Genomic DNA, 17897 nt, shown 5'->3' on the forward strand with positions numbered 1-17897 from the left:
AATTAAGACAAATTATTTTAGGGAGTTTCTGTTGTGGTCCAGTGGAAACAAATCTGACTAGTATCCCTGAGGGTTGGATACCTGCTCAGTGGGTTAAGGATCTGGCATTGTCGTGAGCTGTGATGCACATCGCAAATGCTGCTCAGATCCCACATTGCTGTGGCTGTGGCATGGGTAGGCTGGCAGCTGTAGCTCTGATTCAACTCTATCCTGGGAAGTTCCACAGGTGGTGGGTGCAGCCCTAAAAACCAAAAACAAACAAACAAACAAAATAGAAAAGAAAAGAAAAAAATATTTTAACTTGATTGCTTTGAAAGTAACATTAAGGTCTCACTTTATTTACAGCGTTCTTGTACATGACATATAATATCAAAGAAAAATTAATCAGTCGATCTAAGAAAAAAATGGAAACTTTTATTCAAGATAAAATTGAGAATTATAACTCAGAAAGAGCATCTCAGAAATCCTTGAGAACTGTACTACTCCTTGGAAGTCAAAGCAGTTACAGAAGTTTTGTGAGCTACAGGGTTGTACCTCAAATTATTAATATTTTTTAATTTTTTTCTCTTTTTAGGACCCCACCCACAGATTTGGAACTTATCAGGCTAGGGGTCAAATCAGAGCTACAGCTGCCAGCCTATACCAGAGCCACAGCAATGCAGGATCCAAGCTGCTTCTGCGACCTACACCACAGCTCACGGCAATGCTGGATCCCTGGCCCACTGAGCAAGACCTGGGATAGAACCTGCATCCTCATGGACACTAGGTGGATTTGTTTCTACTGTGCCACAATGGGAATTTGTACCTCAAATTATTATGGACAGTTTACATAATTCAGATCTAATAGTCATCATGGTGGGTCATATGACCCCATGCAAGATTAAGAAGAAAGGCTATATGAATAGAGGGTCTTTAGTATCTATTTAAATAATTTTAATAATTCTTAAACAAGTTTCTGAATGAGTGACAGAGTTCTTATTAAAAAACATCAGAGTGCATAATAAGCGGTTTGACCCCTAGGGAACTTTACCTGCATCTGAGGGTGGAAGATGAGAGCCACTGGGAATTTTTCTGACGTGAGTGCCTAGATATGTCTGTCATAGGGGAAGAAGAAGGAAAACATTTTCTCCACTTATAAAAAAGGGGAAATAAGCCAACACCCCTATCTTCCTGAAAGAGTGTCCTTCTTCAAGATATTCCGTACATATATAAATTGTTTGATTGGGACCAGCTAGCCCCCTGTCTCAGACACTAAAATCAAGAGCTCTTTCCATAGACTGGCAGCTGCAGCTCTGATTTGACCCTAGCCTGAGAACTTCCATATGCTATGGGTGTGGCCCTAAAAAGATGACCAAAAAAAAAAAAAAAAGTTGTCTAGATGAAAATATTAGTGAAAAAAAATATATACCTTTATAAGATTTCTTTTTAAAAAATACATATGGTTTTATGATTATTATTTTTTTTTTGCCATACCCATGGCATAAGGACATTCCTGGACCAGGGATTGACCCTGTGCCACAGCAGCGATCCAAGTTTCTGCAGTGACAACAGATACTTAAACCCCTGCACCACAGAGTACTCCTGGTTTTATAACTTTTAAATGCATTTCCTTAGAGTCCCCTAGTGGCCCACTGGTTAAGGACTCTGTGTTTGCAGTGTTGTGGCTCAGGTTTGATCCCTGGCCTGGGAACTCCCCCATGCCTTGGGCATGGCCAAAAAATAAGTAACCAGATAAATGAAAGCATTGGCTTTTAATTGACTCTGATGGCTAAACTCTCCACTACTGACATCAGTCACATCAGTGTTATGTTTTAACTGTATTTTATTATTGTTGTAATTGGTTGCTTTTTCTTACTCTGGTCGCTTTTCTATTTTCTCTTCTTTTAGCACATGTGCAGCATGTGAGCCAGGAGAAAAAAAAAATAAAATCTGTTTTTACACTGCTGAGAACACTGCTCTATTTTCAAGGCCGAGCATGAGATAAAATTCTGCTCAGTGAGCTGTACTTGGATTTTGGTGGGGAATGTCAGACTAAGTACTCTCTCCTGTTAAATGTGGATGGAATCCCAAAAGTTGGGCATCAATCTTACAACCCCAAGGAGTTTCCTCTCTGAAAAGGAAGTAACCCAGAGAAACAGAGTCAAGTGATGAAGACACAACAAATTCAACATTATTTGAACCTCTAAAGGAAACTGTATCAGAGCCATCTCCTCCTCTGGAATTTTCTATTACAGAAGTTAACACATTTCCTAAGGCATATAAGCCAGTTTGAGTGAGGGTTGTTTTTTTTTTTATCGTCCTTGTCGTAAATATTCCTAAGTAACACAATAATTTTGATGTGCTTTCACATTTATTTAACTCATTATTTGATGCATATTTTCCATGGTAGATTAAAGTTTAAAGAGTCTAGATTCATTTTAACTCCATAAGTTTCATTGTGAGGTGTGGTCTGTTGCTAGTAACTCTCCAAATGGAATTGTCTTTCCACTAGTTATTTATTTACAGATAGGGCACCCCAGGAGGACCCATAAAAATAACAATTCTTCATTAAGAGTAACAGAAGGACATGGGGCCATCTGTGATGTTCCCAATGGTAAATAATAATAAGCGGCTGTTAAACAAATAACAATGAGAAGCCCCAACAGGGTCTTTAATGTTCTGATAGTAACAGAAGCTGTGAGTGACCTATATTGTAATGGCCATAAATGATCATGAACATGAATGAGTCATTAAGGTTTTGCTATTTAAAATTTTACTCTAAATAAAGGACATCCTAAGATGGAATTCAGGTTAAAGGGGGATATACTTGCATGATGAACCATAAAAAGTTTTGCCTTGACATACACTGTATTAAAATCGAGGCGTTTAAAAGATAATTATGCTATTTAAATTCTTACCCTTTCCAGATTTGCCATTCTAAAATAACTAAAAGATGTTTTAAAAACTCATATGGCTGCTTTCTGGCTGCCGTTATAAGTTTTTAAATGGATAGTGCTTGTAGATTATTAGATAGGTCACCAATAAAACCAAATACCTATGTGTTCTCACACTGTATGTGTCTCCATACTGTCACACAACCAGAGCAGCGTCAAACCCGCTGACAGGATTTTTTTTTCATGGAGGAACTGAATGATCACACACATTTCCCATGGTGTTATCCTGCAGATGTGCTCAATAGCAAACCAAGCACATTATTTCTTTTGCCAGCAATGAGCTCACTTGGAAGAGATTCAGTTCCATGCCAAGGACAATAATCAGACTGTCCATTTCCATCTCTTTTTGTGGTGACCTCCTTGATGGGCTCCATTCACCACAAGCTGATACATACAAAGCTGTTAAATCCCCTCCTGTCCACTGTCCTAATTTCTGTGTGTTCCATTCATGAAGGACTCCTTGTTCTCACGGCCTGTAACCACTGACCCTCTTGCAAACCTGCTGTGGTCAAAATGTTTTCCCTCTCTTTTCTGTCTGTAAAGCTCCTTTCCTTTCTGGATGATCTGACTCATATTTTAGCTTCAGTCACTTCCTGTCTTGCCTCAGTCACTTCCTTCTACTCCCATAGTAACCCATCCACCCCTACCTTTATCTTATTTATTTGTCTCTGCTTCTATAACAAATGAAACTGGTAAAGAAGAGGAAGTTTTTTTTTTTTTTTTTTTAATCTTTTTATAGGGCCATATCTACGGCATATGGAGCTTCCCAGGCTAGGGGTCGAATTGGAGCTGTAGCTGCAGGCCTACGCGACAGCCACAGCAATGCCAGACCCAAGTCATGTCTGCGACCTACACCACAGCTCATGGCAAGGCTGGATCCTTAACCCACTGAGTGAGGCCAGGGATCCAACCTGCGTCCTCATGGATACTAGGCAGATTCGTTTCCACTGAGCCACCGTGGGAACTCTGAGTTGTTCATTTTGAATGGCATGGTTTTGTTTGACAACTTGTTTAGTCTTTTTCCATAAGAAACATTTGTTATTTCTTTATTTTTGGCCACGCCTGCAGCATATGAATAATCCATGCCACAGCAGTGACCTGAGCTGCTGCAGTGAGATCCTTAATCTGTTGTACCAAGAAGGAACTCCAAGAAATCTCTCTTTAGTGATTCAATGAATTAAACATTGTTCTGAGGAAGTTCCTGTTGTGGCACTGCAGAAATGAATCCAGTTGATGGCCTGGGAACTTCCATATGCCTCAGGTGCAAAAAACAAAACAAAAGCAAAAACGAAAAACCAAAATTGTTCTGAGATTATTCTGGGGGTAATCCCTTTCTGAGGCTCAAATATGTGCTAAAATTTGTCTATGAAACCTATGAAATTTTGCAAAATGCAGTGTATGTTTGCTTATATACCTAAAGAAAAACATCCTTGCCCCATATACAATGGAAGCTGAGGACCACAGCTCTGAGGGATTAGTAAAGAAAGCTGAAGATCAAGGAATCATAGAAAAATCCTGTTATATTTTCACATATTTCTTAGAATGTCTTTTTTTTTTCTTTTTTCTTTTGTGGTAAAATACATATAAAGTTAAATTTACCATTTTATCCATTTAAAGTGAAAGTTTCTGTGGCATTAAATACATTTATATTGTTGCACATCTTAAGTTTTTATTGGATAACATTTCTACAAAGATCAAAGTAGATTTTAATACTTTATTTAATTTGATAATAAAATGACCATAAAATTGTGTTATTACTAGTCCCAAATTTGACTTTCAAAAATGACAGCATGAATTAACACTCAAAGAAAAAAACTAAAACTGTAGTCCAACTATAAACTTTGCCATTTAAAATAAAATCAGCCATCCCATACCCTCTGCTTAATGCTTGGTATTGCAATTTGAAAGATTCAAAGGAAAATGCAGAAGAGTATCAGAATGTAAAATACATTTCATCGGCAATTAAGTGATTAATCCGTCTGTTTCTGTCACTAACTGAAAACAAACTAAAAAAAAAAAAAAAAAAACTAACTCGGAGTTCCTGTCGTGGCTCAGTGGCTAACAAATCCGACTAGGAACCATGAGATTGCGGGTTCGATCCCTGTCCTTGCTCAGTGGGTTAAGGATCTGGCATTTCCATGAGCTGTAGTGTAGGTCACAGACGAGGCTCAGATCTGGCGTTGCTATGGCTGTGGTGTAGGCTGGCGGCTACAGCTCTGATTGAACCCCTAGCCTGGGAACCTCCATATGCCACGGAGCGGCCCTAGATGAAGGCAAAAAAAAAAAAAAAAAAAGAAAAAAAAAATCTCAGGATGTAAGTGTAGAAAATAATAAACTGCTTTACTTGTGTGATTGCAGAATAAACTTCGACAAACTCTAAGGCATGGTTTTCTTCTATGCCTTCTCTTCTTACCTGATGATTCAAACTTAGCTGTAGTGAGCAGGTGTTATAAGAGTAGATGCCCCTCTTTTTTTTTGTTTTCTTTTATAGTGATTTAAATTAATGATATATTTATTTGTTTTTTGTTCATTTGTTTATCTATCCTACTATTAGCAGTGTTCCATTTTTTTCCCTACTACATACCTAATATCTAACTCAGAGCTGCTACATAACCATAGTTCAATATGTTTATGTAAACTAGTGTATCTTATGAGACTACTGAGTGAATGAATGAAAGAAAAAATAAATGAATGGTTTTTTCTTTCCTTCTGGTCCTTCCTGGATTCCTTTCTCCCATAACCTTCTCTCTCTTCTCTAATTTCTTCTTACCCAACAAATCTTGAAACATCCTCTGTGCTCTGTCCTGTTTCCAACATCTCTTTTTTAGCTCCCTAAGGGTCTTCTTTTCTTCCTGTCAGTGTGCATTTTTCCTAAATTGTAAGTGCATCTCACACTATAATTGTTGAAAAGGCCCTTCTGCTTCCTCTTCTTTTACAACCAGAAGATGCAATAAACATCTCATTACACAATATCATTTCGTCCCTCTACCAAATTATGTAAAAGGTAAGATAAATGTTATAAATCCTATTTTTTATCCCTAACAAGGGAAGTATGCTTCTTTTTCCTTTTTCCTTTTACTTAATCCTAGATTTTACCCCGTGGGTTTGGAAATCTGTGGCCAGTAAATGAACTTTATGCCACAAAAATGCATGCTGAGAAAAACATTGTGACAGAGAGATGAATCTTATTAACCTAAACAAAACCCAACAAATATAAATGCTTAAAATTCTCACATTACATAGTTTTCCAATGTGCTACAACTCAATTATGGTGTTGTGTAGTTGCTTCAGTATCTTTGATTAAAAAGTGATTGTCTGTATACAAAAGTCTTGAAAATATTCAAGTTCATATTTTTATTTTTATTTTTTTGGCTGCACCCACGGCATATGGAAACCTGGGCCAGGGACTGAACCTGCACTGCAGCAGTGACCCAAGCCACTGCAGTGACAACACTGGATCCTTAACTTGCTCTGCCACAAGAGAACTCCAAGAGTTAATCCTTTTATGCAATGTTATTTTCATAGCCACAGAATACACGGAATAAAAATTTGATAGGTTTAAGGTTCCGATCCACATACACAGCCCAACAAATGCATTAATCACAAATAATATTACAATGTCAGTAAAATTTGACTGAATAAGATTATAATAAAGTGATAGATGGTGTTGACGTATTAAAACCTCACTGCTGATGTTGAGTTTGGCAGTGAGGAGCAGGTTTTGCATTTCACTTTCTTCCTTGGTCCTTGTTATTCAATATGTAATATATTCCTTCTTGAGATGCCTCTGTCATGGCTATGATTATATATCTTTTAAAGCAGCTAACTAATTTCTTTTTATCAGTTCCCAGTATTTTAAGGGAACAATCAATCAAATAATACACTAACCAAATGCAATGCTTATTCATTATTTACTACTTCCAAAGAACAGTTACAAGTTAGTGAGTAAGAGAACTATAGTCAGGTAATAGTCGACTTGAAATGCAAATGTTTTGTGGCCTGCTTTTTTGTTTTTTTTGTTTTGTTTTAGGTCATTATGTCTATACTTGCTTGTACTTCAGGATAACTTAAATCTCTTATGTGTTTCCCTTTTTTTTAAAAAAATATAAAACAAAGTGAAACATAATCTCATTTTACTTTTACTTGTTCCACACAGGCTCATACACAGCAGCATATAAATATAAAAATCAGGTTTGCTTATAGAGTTTATATCTAATCTAACAAAGAATATTTTGACACTCATTTTAAAAGATTACTGTGCAATTCAAAAACTGTAACTAAACATATGTTAGAAATTTATAGATTCCTAAAACATTTTAGAAATATGTCACTTTGGGAACATTAATAAGTTAAATGTTCAGTAAAATCCCATGAGACATAATGATATCTTCACATTACAGACTCTGAAATAAAGATTTGAAAGAGTCAAATAGGTAACAGCATCACAAAATAATAATCAGCAAAGCTAGGATTCAGAGTCAGTTCTATCTGACACTACGGCATTTATTCTCTCAGTCACTGTTCTGCTGATCGTTTTCTCCTGTTATCTATTCTGATATATACTCAGGAATGCTTATTTCAGTACTTTAATAAACATTGCACTCAGCATTATCTATAAGCCACCAAATATTTGCAAATATTATACTAAATTCCTAAGATAAAATGGATCAAAATCTTTCCAAGAGCCCTTACTTATGTCTGCAACATCTCAAAAAAACAAAAACAAGAACCTCAGCAATTCTGTACATCTCAATTATTTACTTCTCTTTTTCCCCTACGATGCTCTAGTTTATAACATTTTTGTGTTGAACCTTAAAGAAAGGCCTGAGATAAATAATAAAGTTCCCTGAAATCAGTGTGCTTTATAGATGTGGTAATGAGTAAAAGGATTGTGTGTTTCCTGACAAAGAGTAGAAGTAAAGGGTGAGGAAAATTTGAAACTGGGAAGAAGATGATTGTGTACCATAAACTTGTGATTATTCACCTGTTGAATAATCATCACACCTTGTGACTAATCACTGCACCAAACTTTTCTCTTTTCAAAGAGCACAACATTCTATGAGTTCTCTTTTATTCAATATTTGTCAGTCAGTCTGTACCTCCATCTGTGTCTTTATTTTTTAATCTATTTTATTTATTTACTTATTATTTTTTGGCTGCCCTGCAGCATTTGGATTTCCCAGGCCAGAAATTAGATTCCAGATGAAATGGCAACCTACACTGAAGCTGCAGTAGCACCAGATCCTTAACCCACTGTGCAGGACCAGGATCCAACCTGTGTCCCAGCCCTACAGAGATGCTGCTGACCCTGTTGCGCCACAGAGGGGACTCTGCTGTCTTTGTTTTGACTGCATTTTTCTCTGTGTTTAGACTGTTAGAAAGAGAATTATAATGGTGAATTTCGAATAGCATGGCTGCAATGAGAAAGCTGTAATAAAGACAGGAAAAAAAATAGATGAGATAATATTTGATCTCATGGCATTCAATTTGATACCTCATATTTAATGTAAAATAACTGAACACTCCTACCTGTGACCTTTTCAATTTAAAGTGAATTACTGTTGTATATTTTTCCATCATTAGTTTTTCCTCTAATCTATTTTTCTCATTAAAAAAAAAATAATTGAAGTTCCTGTTGTGGTGCAGCCGAAAAGAATCTGGCTGCAAGTGGGGCCCTAAAAAAGACAAAAAGACAAAAAAAAAAAAATGACCTAAATAAAATCCCATTTTTTTCTGAACTTCAGTATATGTTCTGTTGAAATAAAGATCATATTAACTACTTTTTTACCTATAATGATCTAAGATGATGTTTCTAGATAGCCTCAGGGTAAATATTAGTGTTTCAAAGGTTTTGGTTTATTTTGTTTTTATTTTTATTTTTTACTTTTTGCCTTTTAGGACTGTACCATGGCATATGGAGGTTCCCAGGCAAGGGGTCTAATAGGAGATGTAGCTGCTGGCCTATGCACCGCCACAATGATGTGGGATCCCAGCCACATCTGTGACCTACACCACAGCTCACAGCAACACCAAATCCTTAACCCAATGAGCGAGGCCAGGGATTGAACCCGAAACCTCATGGTTCCTGATTGGATTTATTTCCACTGAGCCACAACGGGAACTCTTGGTTTATTTTGTTTTTGTATCACCCTCAGCCTGAGCCATTTTATTTTTTAAGTTAGAAAATTCATTCCTTTAAAATGTATGGACACTGACTTATAACGTATCCTTACTTTGGTTGGCCTGATTTATACCAACAATCCCTGGAAAAATATTGGGCTAATCCAAAGTGATAAAATGAACAACAAAGTAGGTAAAGAATAGACATAAAAAACAAAAATATTTTATAGTATATTTGAGACTAAATTGGGAATTTAAAAAAATGGAAATAAATTTCATAATTTATAACTTGAGAAAAGAGGTATAATAGAAGACCACTGTTGACTTTTCATAGGATCAGGGTTTCACTACAGAAAAAGTAAATATTTGGCCTCCACTGACATTTTCTGACTTGTGTCACTAACATGTGCCTGAGTACAGTTTGAGAAGCTACCAAGATGTGGGTGGGTCAATGAGAATGATCTGCCTGTGGTGTAGGCAAGTAGGGGACAAGTTTTACACTGGTAATGAAAAAAAACAGCCAACTAAAACATGTTCTAGGTGGCACAGCAGGTTAAGGATCTGGTGTTGCCACTGCTATGGCTCCGGTTGCTGCTGCGGCACCACTGTGACCCCTGGCCTGGGAGCTTCTTCATGCAGCTGGGGTGGCCAAAACAAACAAACAAATAAAAATAAAACATGTTCTATTTTTTATCTTCATTATATATACTGACAATGCCAAACAATGTCAGTGATAAAATAGTCCTGGAGACAGGGCAGATGTTCCCATGGCCTTCCCTGCCTTGGCATGTCACTGATCAGAATCAAAAATGAAGCTGATTCTTGCTGGTGAAAGCATGCATTTGAGAGTTCCCGCTGTTGCTCAGTGGTAATGAACCTGACTACTATCCATGAGGATGCAAGTTTGATCCTTGGCCTTGCTCAGTGTGTGTTAAGTATCTGGTCTGTGGTGTAGGTCGCAGACATAGCTAAGATGCCACCCCTAGCCTGGGAACTTCCATATGCCGAGGGTTTGACCCTAAAAGACCAAAAAAAAAAAAAAAAAAAAAGAATGTGCATTTGTTCATAGAACAAAAGGGGATCCTGTGGGCCCAATGTTAGTTCTTTCCTCCTTTCCACTCTCACGGGTTGAGGAGGAAAGAGTTGCTGGTATTTCCTGAGGTATTACTTCAATGGATTTCATAGTACTCCAGTTTTTCATGATAAAGATGGATAGTTGTGAAACTTGAAGCTGGAGCACTGAGAAAACTTTTCCAGGGAATTAAAAATCTTTTCTTTTTCTTTTTTTTTTTTTTTTTTTTTTTTTTTTTGCCAAGCCCATGGCATATGGAACTTCCACTGCCAGGAATTGAACCCATACCATGGCAGCCATCTGAGGACCTGCAGTGACACCTCTGGATCTTTAACCAGCTGTGTCATAAGCAAACTCCAAGATGATAATTTCTTACAGTTTCTTAGTTTGTTACTGAGATGGAGAGTTAGGTAAAAAAGAAAAGAAAAGATGCTTGATTCTTTGGTGAGATAGCGTCTCAAAGTGGCTCAATGATCCAAATTATTATTTTGGATTTGTTAGCTTTGTTTTGACTCAGAAAGTTTCTCATTCCCCATTTATGTTACCTCCTTTCTCGTTTTCAATTGTTTTCCCCCATTTTTCTTCACATGAGAAAAAGAGTCACTTAGATTTAGGAGCAGTAATAAGAAACAGATCTTTTGAGATTTTACTTTAATTAAAAATACCTATGTCTGCTTACTATTTTTCTTTCTACTGAAGTAAAATTCTATTATTGGAGATGCTGGTGGACATTTGAAGGCATGTGTACCACCAACTAGTAATTTAGTAGTTTGGTATTATTTGGGAGGCTCTATAAATTCTAGTTAGATTCATATCAGGATATTCAATTTATTTACCATAAACTTATGTTTTCAAAAAGGCAGGGGTTATTTGGAAAGAGAGTCCATGAGGCTTTTTATTTTTTTTTCCCCAAATAACTTTATTTTTTAATGTGGTATTTAGTTCTTTTTCAAAGAATTCATGATGAGAAAGAATTTCAGAAGCCATCTGTTTCAATGTCCCCTTAATATTGGAGTCACTGCCTGTATCTAGAATGATATAGCAAATACAGTATCAGCTCCTATGATATTTTACTTTGTCAGTGATACTGGACCGTTCTATGCTCTCCAGTGGAGGAACCTCTAGCCAAGAGTGACTATTGAACACTTGTAATGTGACTCATGTGGCTACATAACATTTAAATTTTGTAATTTTAATTAATTCAACTTAAATTGTTATGGTAAGCAAGTTGCTACTCTGTTATTCAGTGCAGGGTGTGACGTTACATTTGAAATATACTTGCTCTGTAAGATGATCTTTCTTGTTATTTAATAATACCAGGAATAGGTACTGATTCCCTTTTTAACTCAAGACAGACAAGGCTGTTTGATTAACCAGGATGCTCTGAAGTTCCAGTGGCTCACAAAGCAGGTGTTCACATCCTCACTCGCTGCCGTGGCGTGGATGTCTATAGCAGTCTGTTATGTCTCGGGGTCGGAGGCCACTTTAGTCTTAAAGTGTTGCTGTGTCATCTTATGGCCTCAGTGGTGAATGAGAATGGGGGTAACTCACAAGGGCCACTAGAAGGGACACATATTAATTTGGCTACCGCCCTTTGGGATAGCCACATTATCCCAAGAACCTCCAGAAAGTCTTGGGAGTGATCCCAAAACCTAGAAGCAGAGAGAGCCGATATGGTGGGCAAAAGTAATTTAGCTGTGTGACCACAGACGCATCAGTTAGACTCTCCATGTTCCAGTTTCTTCAGCCCCTTAAAACAGGGTCATTAGAGTTGATCTCATAGAGTTCTGCCAAGATTAAATAGGATTATTTTATGGAAATTGTACAGCACAGAATCTGCTTCATAGTAAATGCTCAGTGAAAGTCGGTTCAATAGTTTTTCGGGTCATTGTTCATTTTTGATGCTGAATTTTTTCCTTTGGCAGTCAGTTTAAATGCCTACACCACAATATTACCCACTTTCAGTTTCACTCAGTGCTATATTTGAAAATTTTTCCACAAGTCTGGGAAGATTATTCACTGAAAAAAATTAAAGGAAAAATAAAATAAGTCTTTTAGACTACCTGTTGACATAAAGCATTTATTACTCAACTATAACACATGCATGCTTTTTGAATTAACATAGACACTCATATGAAAATTGAAAATTCAAATGTTCAATCACTTAAAAGTAATTTTTTCCCTCTCCACTCTCTTTCAATAGTAAAATCTTCATAAATCTCACTCTTCGAAATAGTACCACTCAGTGTTTTCAGGCATGGTGTGCGACAATTTTTAAGGGAGGGGAGATTAAATGGGGGATTAACCATGTATAATGAATACTTACGTAAATATTAAAATGAAAATATGTTTATATAGCTAGAGGGCAAGTTCCAGCTGCTCCCAGGCAGATTTAAATTATGCATTCTTCTTTTGGAGGATATGTGACCTTTAAATGTGCTTTATCCTGGAAATGACTTCTTCTCATGATTTTGGAAGAAAAATGCCATGTGTGGTTGTATTTAATTGTGTATAATCAGGATTGAAACTAGTATTTGATATAATAAGGCTGCTTGATCAGTGTCCTTCATTTTAATGATGGTTCAACTGCAAGCTGGTTTAATTTGGAAAGAGTAGCTCATCTTAGTTCTTAAGACCACGATTGCTTCGCCAGTGTTATGTTTCATTAAGGCCTTCAGGGAGCTGAGAAGAATTTTTTTAGTCTCATTTTGATGAGGATATTCAGGGCTTTCTGATAAGTGAAGGCAGTAGCATATTGTGGAGTTACCTGGACATTCCTCCCTTTCCACTTGTCCATCCCACTCTCTTCACACCCATTGTCCAGTCTCTACCTACCCTCCTGCCCAAAGTACACACACCACACACCTATTCCTACTCCTTTCTATTTGAATATATTTAATTTATTTTTCTGACATGGTGCCTATGATGGAGACAATTGCAATCCCGGTTTGGCCATGGATGTGTTCCAAAAGGGCTTATGTTATTATGACATGACTCCAGCCACCAGCCTACACCACAGCCACAACAACACTAGATCCAAGCCACATCTATGACCTACACCACATCACAGCTCATCGGCAACACCAGATCCTTAACCCAGTGAGTGAGGCCAGGGATCAAACCCATATCTTCATAGTTACTAGTCAGATTTATTTCCGGTGCACCACAATGGGAGCTGCCAGCCACCATTCTTTTATTCATAAATAGTTTAAGCCTGAAACGGGGCGAAGAATAAGCAAGTCTATGCAGACAGATCACCTTTTAATTGAAGTATTTCGTTTTTAGCAATCCCATTCCCAAAAAGCAGCTTTTTACCTCCAGGTTTTTCCTCCCACATTTCATAGCTTTTACCGTACCCAAACTGGTGGAAGAAATAAACATTAAAAATATTAAGTGTGGCTCTGCTTATCTGACACAGATTTTTACAATGCCTTCGTCTACTAAGTTTTATGTCCCTTTGAGCACAAGCATTCTTTTTTGAAGCACCATTTCCCTAGCGTATATACTTTAAAATAGGAATTCATAAAACTTAGTGAATGTAGTTTTAATATAAAGGACTTAATTTTCATTTAGGTAGAAAACGGAGCCTCCTAGATGCTGTTTGCATTGTGTATACACATATTTCATCGATGCATCAGCACTAAATAGTCACCTTGTTATGCTAAACTTGAAACCGAAGCACTGAGTGCCAGAAATAATCATTAACAAGAATTAGCTTCCATTCCAAGCTCTTGCCAAATTCTTTATTATGTCTCCAATTCTGCTATTACAACTTCTGAAACTTGTTAGGATATGTTCTTGTGCCTACCTCAAAATTAATACTAAGTGAAATTATGTACAAACCTGGGAACCTCTCACGTGTTTCTTTTCCAGGTAGTAAGATTTTCATATTAAACGATATTCTCTAAATCCACATTTGATATTGGCAAAAGTAAGGGAAAACAAAATACACCATAGAGTAGGTGATGTTTTGTAAGAATGGTATTGATAGTGTCCAAGGAAACTTTTCAGCAAATTGCACCTTTCAAGCTATTTGACCTGAGTTTCTACACAGTATTACTGATTAGCATTTAATCAAGATGGTCATGGATCTTGCATATCCTCCAGAAACTGTCAAGATACTGTATTTAAGTGATGAATAATTTTCACAATGGGAACCTAGGTTCTTCATAGTCTAAAGGGTCAAATTTAAAACAGAGTATAAACTATTGGTCTCAGGTTGTGTGTACAAAAGTTGATATTTCCCGTCAAATTCTATCATAATTTCAACATTGATTTCATAGTGATAAATACATGGGACACATGTTTAAAAAATATTAAATCCATACCATGCAAAGAATGTAAAAAAATGTGTAATTGCTCATAGTAATATATGTGTATATATATATATTTTAGCTCTATATGTTTTATAATTATTAATAAAAGATGAATATTAATAGATAATATAGTCTACTGAATACAGGTATCTACTTTCCTACTCAAGGTCTCATTAAATGTCAGAATTCCTAAAGTTTCATGGAAATAGCAAAAAAATTGTACTAAATATTTTAAATATATATATATATGATATATTTATATTTTTTACTTCATTGAAAAAATACAGAATGTATGCCAGGCAAAGTTTATTTGCAGATCCCAAAAATCATATTGTGTACTTTAAGCAGAAAATATCTAATACAGAGAATTTGGTAACCAGAAAAATGTTGGAAGGTCTAGAAAATCAGGCTTCATATTGAGTCTCTAGTTAACTCCAAAACTGCAAAAATTCCATGTAACAACTATTGCCTATTGATCTCAGGCCCACACTCTCTTGCTATGATCCAGGGGTTCTGAGATTTCTACTAGAAACCGAGGGCTTCAGAGCACGTATGTCTATGCTACAGCTCTCACCAGCAAATGAATCCTTGACCACCCATCCTATCTTTCCTAATCAGCTCACATAGAAACATGATTTGTAGAAGCCAAATTACAAGGGAACTTAGAAAAGTGAGGTTTTTGTTAGTTTTGTTCTGTTTCTAACTTTCCTGCCTCTACAGCCCAATAAGGCACAGTAGAGAGTGTTGGCTTTTGCACTTAGTGCGACAATCTTACATGTCTGTTATAGGATGCTAAACCCAACATTTAGAAATTTTGAGGAAAATGGGAATTGAAAGAAATGATACTGTTAGATCAACTGTAGCACAGACAATGAAAGTAAGAGTAATTCTTTTCCAGGCAAAACTAGAAAACATGTCAATTCAGAGTAAATATATATATATATTTTTTTGTCTTTTTGCTATTTCTTTGGGCCGCTCCCGCGGCATATGGAGGTTCCCAGGCTAGGGGTCTAATCGGAGCTGTAGCCACCAGCCTACGCCAGAGCCACAGCGAACCGCGTCTGCAACCTACACCACAGCTCACGGCAACGCCGGATCGTTAACCCACCGAGCAAGGCCAGGGATCGAACCCGCAACCTCATGGTTCATGGTTCCTAGTCGGTTTCGATAACCACTGTGCCACGACGGGAACTCCCCCAGAGTAAATATTAAGAAGAAGAAGTGTGCTAAGGGAAAATAATAAGAATAATGAATTAAAAATAAAATTGACATTTCTGATTTGTGTCACTCTTCCATATCACATAAAATAAACTGACTCCATTTTAAATACATAAGAAATATTTTCCTCTATGTGACACTGATATAGGTTTAAAGTTTGCATTGCCTTTACTGTAGCTCTCATCCTACAGTTTGATTTTAAAATAATAAATATCTACATAACTCCAGTGTTGTAATGCCAGTGATATGTCTTTTGATGTTAGAAACAATCTACTGGTGAGAATAGACTCTTTGTGTGTGTGTGTGTGTTTGACTTTATTTACTTTCTTGGCTATGTTTGCAGCATGTGGAAGTTCCAGGGCTAGGGGTTGAACCTGAGCCACAGCAGTGACAATGCCGAATCCTTAACCCACTGAGCCACCAGGGAACTTGGCAAGTGGACTCTTATAGTTTTAGAATAGGATATAAAAACATTTTAGAACATAAAATATAAAAATTGGAAGTATAAGAACAGAAAAAAGAGACTCACGTGCTAATTCAGTCATCTTTTATAGGGGGATATTAGTGCATCCTGACTAAGGTTATATATTAACCTTTAAGAAATGGAAGAATAGTCATAAAAATTATCTGCTAGAGTTAATAAAAACCAATACCATTAACATAAATCACTGCTATGAATTTAGATTAAGATAGAATGAAGGACAAGGACTTTTTAATTTTCATGTATATATTATCTATTACTTCTAAACTATGATAATCCCAAACCCTCTTGTTGCCACTGAACTCTCAATTATGCCATGTTTTTTCACCACAAGTTTGACACCAGGCTTTCCTGTTTGTACTGACTTCCTCCATAAGGTGGAGCAGGACGGCTATTTCAACATCCTTATTCTTTGCTGTCTTTGCCTAATCACTTATGCTGGGTGACTGTACTTGTTGCTTTAATTAAGTAACTGCCTATAGGTGGGAGAGCTCCAAGACTCCTTGTCTAGCTCAGTAGTATCCCCACATGTCAGACGCAGATGCAGACCTTCCTACTGGCCCTCTCTACCTGGGTAATCCCCAGGCATCTCAAACTCATCATATCCAGTACTGGGTCAGTTTGTTAGAATCGCCAGTGACCTCCTAGAACGCATTGGTTTTAGTAGATACTTCTTACTCACTATAAAAACCTTTAACAAGTCCTTTTGATTATTTGTCATGTAGATATTTAATCTTTTCTCCTCTCTGTCCCTCTATTCATTATGATATTTTAGGCTTTTGTGGTTGCTGGTCTGGAACCCTACAGTAGCACCCTCTCCTATCCCCTATTTCCGTGTCTCACAGCGATTTGCGACATGGCCACCAGAGAGACCTATTTAAAAATCAAATCTGACTGTTCCTTTTCTTCTGTAAAGCGTCCAATGGCTCCCCTTCACCTTGAAAATATGGGCTAAAAGCCATAATAGAAGGACTATGTAACCCTCCACTTTATCTGTATCTTCAGGCACCTTTTAAACTCCCTCCATTGCAGTTTTTGTATCTACTCTTTCAGATAATTTGCTATATCCTCCATATATCCAAAATGTTTTCTCTCTCTTCTCCATCATTAGTTTGTTCTGTAACATTTCCTTTCACTGCTGACCTGCTCTTAAAAGGTCTCCCTGACTAGTGCTTCTCCCATGCTTGATAACAGATACTTTCTAAGTACTCACATCTGCAAATTACCCTGTATACTTAGCACTCATTGAACTTCCCAGATTGTCTCAGAAGATTCCTTTTTGTAGGTCTGTTTTCCAAGTGGATTGCCTGATTCTTGGGGTCAGCTTCTGTGTCTTAATTACTTCTTATCCTGTAAGCACATCAAATCAACACTTACCAAACAAAGTAATTAGTGAACAAATGACCCATTGGTGATTCTTTTATCAGTGTGCAGCGCACATCTCTTACATGTCCGAAGAAATGTTGTTAAACTACCAGGGCTGCTAAGCACTTAAAGTGAACGTTTAAATTAATCATAATGAAGTATATTCTGAAGAAATCATTTTCTAAAAATTGAAAATGTTAACTGGTATATTTAGTGCAGAGGATGGTAAACATAAAACTTTTCTCTCATTTTGCATATTGCTCCAGCCCTAAGAAAGGTGTTTCTTTGAGCAGGTGCCTCCAGGTGTCAGCCTGCAGGAAGTCATTTAAAACTGGGGCACGCCAGGGTAGTTTCCATGGAAGCAGGTATTAACCCCCAGGAACCTCATATGC

Source organism: Sus scrofa, chromosome 13, assembly GCF_054392235.1.
Source record: "Sus scrofa isolate SSC_HxYL_T2T_F1_AM1 chromosome 13, Sscrofa_HxYL_maternal_Yorkshire_Landrace_v2.0, whole genome shotgun sequence".
In the NCBI taxonomy this organism is placed as follows: domain Eukaryota; kingdom Metazoa; phylum Chordata; class Mammalia; order Artiodactyla; family Suidae; genus Sus; species Sus scrofa.